Here is a 7,292-nt window from a genome sequence, read left to right as displayed (position 1 = left end):
AGTCGTGATCTCCACAAGCCAAGTACAGACTATATGAGTATGATCCAGTCCTCCCATCTTGAGGACTCACCACTAACCACGATGACAAGAACAACATCAAGGGATCTCTTTCAATCCCTAGTATAGTTCAGAGGATATCTTTCAATCCCTCGCATGCTCAATAATATCAAAACACTAGTTGTCACACTATACATGCGCCGACCCAATTTTCTCCACTTATACTGGAGATTCCACTCAATTATATATGTCGCATGCATCAATGTAATATGCAAACACCATATTATGTGGACATAAGTAAATATGCAATGACTCAATTTCACATTTAAACATAGGATTCTCTCAATTCATGCCATGTTCTTTTTATTCATAACAAATCATACCCAATCCATTGTTCTATCATTAGATTTACATTCAACATCATAATGGCATCTAGTATTTACTTTATTCCAATGTCTACCCTTTGTTTTCTATGTCCAAACCACTAATTTAATACATCACTAGGTTTCACGTGTCACTAAGTTCATGCATCCTAAGTTCGAAGTTCTCAATTACAATCATTCTCATATCATAGGAGGCATACAAATTTCTAGAATAAGAATTAATTGAACCCTATTAGATACAATTTATTCGTATAAACATATGTTTCAGGAATGGGATTTAGACATAGGGAGAAATTCGGAGAGCTATCACCCACCTTAGTTAATTGCCAATTGCTAAGATTTTCAAGCAATTTGATTTTCGACACCGATTCAGCACGCTTCAAGACTAAAGAATGAAATTCCTCAAATTTCTCCAATTGGGCGTCGTAACCACGTCATAATCCAAATCGAAGTTGCTCCCTATGTCGAACTATCCTTCAATAGGGACTTATAAAGTCAATTTAGTTCCAAATCTCTTAGGGATAAAAACCCCAATTCTAACCCTAGGGATTCAAGTTCTATAAGAAAACTCCAAAATTCATCGTAAACCTTTATCCAATCTAGTTTTGTCATGCCTCGGAGTTCTTTTGGAAAATCCTTTTTAGGAAAACTAGTAGAAACATGTAGATGTTTTTTAAAAAAACTATCTTTGAGAACACCCTGCGGACGCACACGGACCTGTTATATGGACAAAGGATCCCCTGTACAAACGGACAGAGTCTCCCATATACATGCACGGTGTAGCACTATAATACAAAGTCAACCATACAAACAACCACACAACACAAACAATAAAGATCACATGGTAATGATAATTCATATACAACCATTAACATCTATATATCAATAGGTAAGGAACTAACTAATTTGTCAGAAGGAAAATACATATAAACAACAGACGGATCTGGAATACAGATATGTAGTATCGTCCTCACGCGCTGTCCCAACCCTCATCGCCCGCATCACCTGAAAAAAATGGTGGGGGTGAGAACATGTAAACATGTCTCCCCTTCCAGTGGGTACCGCAAGCCGATGAAGACGAGGCATACTCATCGGCAAAGAAAGAGATAACCAAAGCAATGAACTGATGTCGTAAGGTCAGTAGTAATGAGATAATAACATGCAATAAATGCGAAAGTACCGCTACTGTAAGATAAGGTGAAAATCAACAACTAGAGGTAATCAACATGTGTACCGAAACAGTAGTAATGACTAGAAAGGGACTATAACTGACAATCAACATAATTGTGCGCTACTGTAACGAACAACAGAATACAATAATGCATCAAATGGATCAATAATGCCAACAACAATGTCAACTGCCATATTGGCCTAAGGACCTCAAGCTAAACCACATCCTGCTTGCCTACCTGGCATATAATCCTAACAGGCACCTCGTAGGGCTCACGGGTCGGAAGTACTACCATTTTTTCGAAAAAGAATACTCTCTTGCGGTGGATCAGACTGCTAGTGTACATAAAAATGCTCATGAACTGTGGCAATCGATGCAATATGCTGCATGGCCAACAATGGTAACTAGCTGAAAGAGTAATCCATAATGTTCGACCACATCAGGTCCACTATTTCCGAAGAAATATCACCATGTCACTGACCTATAAGGTCTATATAACTAAGTCACCTTGTATGAGATGCGAAAAGTCATCATACAATGGATATACAATATTACTATGTAATGAATACGAAAGCCACCTTATCATTGACCTATAAGGTCTATATGATCAAGTCACAATGTACGATATATGAAAAGTCATCATGCAACGGATATGTAATATCACTACGTAACGAATATGAATGTCACCATGTCATCATAGTCAAATCATGACCACGAAACATAATCTACTCTATGATCAGGATATCATAGATGAGAAAAAAACTGTAGAGTAGACAACAGAAAATCAGAGAGGTGTAAAAGCTCAGAAGACAAGCATGTATATATTACTCCAATTAAACAAATGAATGGATGTAATAGTTTAGTTAAATTTCTCTCTTGCTCTCGTTATTTCTCTCGCGCAATCATGTATGTTATATGTTTTTACCTAGGCAAAACTAGATGTCTATGATGTTGTTGAGCCTTGGGCGGTACGGGGGAGACTCCGTCCGTTCGGCAGTCTGTGCACGAGCCCGAACCGACCAAATTGGCGGTTGCGGGGCGTGACAGTAGATTTGCATGTTATAGATGAAATCTAAATTTTGGAGCAAGCTTTAGCTAAATTTTGATGATTATTACCTGCTGAACTGAGACTTGACTTAGGAGAAAACTCCGAAGACCTACACACCTCACTTTTCGAAAAGTTAACAGATTTAACTTCAGGAGTTAATTTATCTTTTGTATCACAGCTGTTAGTGCGTCATTGATACTTAGACTAGTGTAGATTGAGATTACGTTCGTGCTGAGATACTAAGCTCATTTTTACAGCAGTTCTGTATAGTCGGGTGCCGTCGGAGTTGATGATGGACCCAGATCTTCACTTCTTGCAGTAGATTGTGCTGAGGGCACGCGAGCCTTTGTTGTTAGACAAGTTTGACCCAGTTGTTTTGATTTTAGTCTGCATGAGCCTAATTGTGCTCGACAGAGATACGCTTGCATACTCGGTTAGCTCGCGCCCACGAGTGCCGCTTCGGAGTCTAGCTACCTTGCATTGATGTCGTAGTAATCCGGTTTGGAATTTTGCTCGCCACCAGCTGCCCTCGGGGTGGTGTACGATGTAGCTCAAACAAGCGAGACAGGTGTATCGCAGTCCCTATGGATTGGGTCAGTAAGGGCTGATTTACTAGCTAGTGTTGCATTTTTCACAGAGAACTTGACATGAGTTGTGGTAGGATACTGGCATAATCACTGTAGAATATTTTCCGGCTTCTTTTATTGTTTCTTTACCGATAAGCTATCCTGTTAGTCTTGTAGACTTAGTGGGTAGGCCGTTAGGGTCGGTGACGGTATCCACTGAGGACTACTTTGTTTTATAGTAGTTCTCACACCCGCTGTTGCCACTTTTTCTCGCAAAGCCGTAGGTTGCCACTGCTGCTTCTGATCAAGGTAAGGGGGTCACGAGCTAGATCCCGGTCAATCTGATCATCTTGCTAGAGAAGTACCCCCTGCTAGAGACAGTTTCTTTTTGGGAGTTGCCATGTACTTACGGTTGTATATATTTACGCTTACTGTGATGAGATTGTATCTTGTATGTTGGTTGGACAGAGATGTATTTTGGAAACTAGTATGTACCGTAGACTTTCTTTATATGTATATACTTCAATTTTAGCAGCTCTGTACTTCTTATAGTTGTACTTGTCTTTTGGCAGGTTCAGCTATCGCTTCGTATATATGAAAAATTTCTATATATAAGGCAGATCTGTTGGCGAGCCCGGGGAACGTGGTAATCTGGGGCATGACACTTCCCTCAATCCTTGAATTTTTGGGTACATTGTAACCCACATAGGCACTCCTATTTGAGTTGCAAGAATCAACTAATAGGCTCTAACCACTTAAACAACTATGATACCACCTGTCGTGGCAGCTCTACCGAGACTGCCCAATCTAACCGATCACCCAGTTGCGCTAGGCACAACAACATGGCTCGTCCATGACCAGGTCATGGCTAGGTATGCACTTATTTGTAGCGATGATGAGTCGTCCGCACTCCGTACACCTAAAGATTACTAAGTTTGGTCAGAAGATGGAAACAACCATACACAACACTCCCACAATACAATCGTAGGGGTAGTTGACTAATGCGGCAGCGTAAATAGAATTCCAAGACCCAATCAAGTTATGTGTTAAGGTACTTCTCCTCAACTTTCAACACTACATTGTTAACAGACAATATGCTTATCAAGAGAAAAGGGAAATATATGTTGATTCGTTTGACATGACATGCCTCTAAACCAGACTGAAAGGTACAAGAGCACTCCTCATCACCCCAAACTCTACATTTAGTTACCACCAATTGATACCTGTCACCAATATCAGCTTATGATCTTGAGTGCCATCACAAGCTCCTTATAGAAAAAGAAGTGTGATGCTTTAGTGCATATCAGCACTCCTAGCCTTAATGCAACTTTTGCTAAAGTAGCAACAGCAACTATAATATACCGAAACCTCGGTAGAGAATATTGGACTTAAGCCAAATTGGCTAAAGCGTCCGAAAGAAAAAGTTGGACAAAATCAAATTAACATTCCAACAATGTTGGAAGGGTTAAAAATGAGTTCTAAAAGTGTAATACACTGACTCTAGCAAATTGCGGAGTCCGAGTGTGTGGAATGAGTTGTGGAACTATCCTACTTGTTCTAAAGGACTTAGACAAGTTTTTGGACAAGTTTGAGAGTGATTGGATGGCTAAAAGTGAGAAAGTGCATTGATTGGGCGAAATCAGCCTTTTCTGCTTGGTGTACCGGTACAGCCATCATGGTGTACCGGTACACAATGCAGAAACGTGGCAGCTTGGGTATTTTGGTAATTTCACACTTTGATCCTATCTATTTCATTCCAGCACGACTCCTGGAGCTCAGTGGAGGTTGCTGGAGACCAGAGAAGCAACCTTGCACCATTCTCTCTCTCTCTCTCTAGGGTTTTTCTCTCTCTAGAGAAAAACCGTCGATTCGCGCCGTTTTCGCACCGCGCTCGTTGCTCGCGGATTGGAGGACTCAAGGAAAGTCTTTGGCACGTGGGGAGAAGGTGTTTTGCTGTGTTTCCTGTGAGGTTACTACCTGAGAAAGCTGAATCTCAGCTTTAGAGAGGTAATCAACTAGATTTCTCTCTAGTTTGCCGTTTAGTATTGAAATTACACGCTGTTTTGGTTTTGTTGCTTCTACTTGATTTAGAAGATGTTTTCAGCAGTAAAGATGAGTTATTTTGGCTACCAATTACCTACTTTAATTCAGGGAAAACTTGTTTTAAAGCTTGATGAAGATAATTAGTAAATTATGACTCGAATTCGAAGATATACGCGGTTTAATCGCGTAGTTGACGCAGTTTCGTATGATCTCTTCGCAGCAGGTTGTTGAGCCTCTTTGGGCTAAACTTATACCCCTTAGAAGCTGGTTTGGAAGGTGTTCCAACTTCGGGTAAGCAGGAATTTCAGCTTGGAATTAAATTTTGCGAGAATTCGACTATTATAGCTTATTGTCGTTGCCGTTTCGGTATTGTTCGCAGCGAGAGGGTATTTGACCCTTGGACCGTCTTCGACTGGCCTTGGAGGACCTTCTGGAAGCTTAACGTGAGGTATTGAACTAAGCCAAAACAGGGATTTAAGCTTTTCCAATGTACAAGTGTAATTGCGCCGAAATTGGCCTTTTCGATTGTAAGTTTGATACGATATGTATGCTTCGTGTTCAGCAGGATTGCGACCTAGTGGAGCTGAACTTTGGAACTCCTTGGACTGTTTTGGAGCCTAGTACTAGGTGGGTCGGACCTAACCAGAGCAAGTGGAGCTCCCCTATGTTCTATATGTGCTATAGAATTAGTGTTGTTGTGCGCTTTGGTGTTTGATATAGGACTTGAGAAGTAAATTGACTTGAAATCTCTATAAAGTAGAGAACACATATACATGAACGTATTTGTCTTTATATTCAATTCAGTTGAATGACTTATGAATAAGTGTAGAATGCACTTATGAAACGTAGAGAACAATGACATTCTCTTTTACTCGCTTGATTACACGTAGAGAACAATGACATTCTCTTGACTCTAAAGTAGAGAACTATGACATGCTTGTGCCTATGTTGATAGTGCCATGATAGTGAAAGATCCTAATGCCATATGTAAATTAGCATTACTCCTGTATGCTTACTAAACTAGTGGATTCTAGTTGTTGTTAATATTTGTTATACTGAAATGTCGATCAAAGGATCGAGAGCGAGAACATTGCAAATGAAAACATGAGAATTGAGACATGTGGACAGTGGAATTTGCTTGCTTGCCATCGTGCTCATTCGCACACGCTTGTGAGGGTCGCTCCCTACAAGCCGGCACTCCGGAGTTGGCCTACGCGACAGTTGCTCGCCCGTGCGGGATTGGGTGCCGAAGTGGATTGCCGTAGGGAGTGTTTACTACCACGGGGCCATTAGGCGCGGCGCAAGCTGGACTACCTTGGGTATGTCCCTGTGAATGAAAGGAAAGTACTAAATGAAAAAGGACAGTAATGAATGTTTATTACTTAAAGTGTACAGTAGTCACTTTTATGTTCGTGCTTATACTCCTGTCTATGTTCATGATTACAGAAGTTGTTATATCTCTTTTATGCAAATGGTTCATTACTGTAGAAAGCTTTTACATGTTGACTACATGTTTATTACTTATTAGCATCATGCTTATAAAACATGCAATTATTGTTTTTGCTTTCATTTAGTACATCTTGAGCCTAGTGGTGTAATTCGCCGAGGCTGGCGGCTTACCCACTGGGAACTATTGTTAATAGTTCTCACGCCCTTTTGGTAGTTGTTTTTACAGAGCCATTTACAGGAGAGGCTAGGGATCGTGGCAAGGGAGTCGCGCCTAGCTAGGGACTACTAGGAGCGTGCTAGTCGATCACCTTGCTACTCGGGCTACGGCCGAGGGTGATATCCCTATGTATAGATAGACCACCGTTGTACCTATTCTTTTGTATACCCTGTGATGTATATGTACTTTTGGACAGTCACTTTAGTTGTGATACTCATCTTTTGGTTGAGATTTTTGGACTATACTCCTTTACTCTATTGTTGATAGTATTGTTGACTTGTACTTTGCTCTGATATCAGGATAGAATTTTCTATGATCTTCTTCCTATCGACTTGCTTGTTTGTAGACGCCTTATATACTGCAGGTGTATGGCGGGTCTGTTCACGTACCGGATATGCTTCCGCTGGTACCCGGACGT

General features: G+C 40.7%; 1 long non-coding RNA gene across 1 annotated transcript; it reads left to right on the top strand.

Moving 5' to 3' along the window:
- Positions 5,598-6,938, top strand: LOC109722519. The gene is made up of 3 exons (XR_002219498.1): positions 5,598-5,656; positions 5,774-5,835; positions 6,884-6,938. It is a non-coding gene; the product is annotated as an uncharacterized LOC109722519 (long non-coding RNA).

Source organism: Ananas comosus, linkage group 16, assembly GCF_001540865.1.
Source record: "Ananas comosus cultivar F153 linkage group 16, ASM154086v1, whole genome shotgun sequence".
NCBI classification, from domain to species: domain Eukaryota; kingdom Viridiplantae; phylum Streptophyta; class Magnoliopsida; order Poales; family Bromeliaceae; genus Ananas; species Ananas comosus.
The sequence above is the reverse complement of the archived record's forward strand: the minus strand, read 5'-3'. Positions and strand labels throughout refer to the sequence as shown.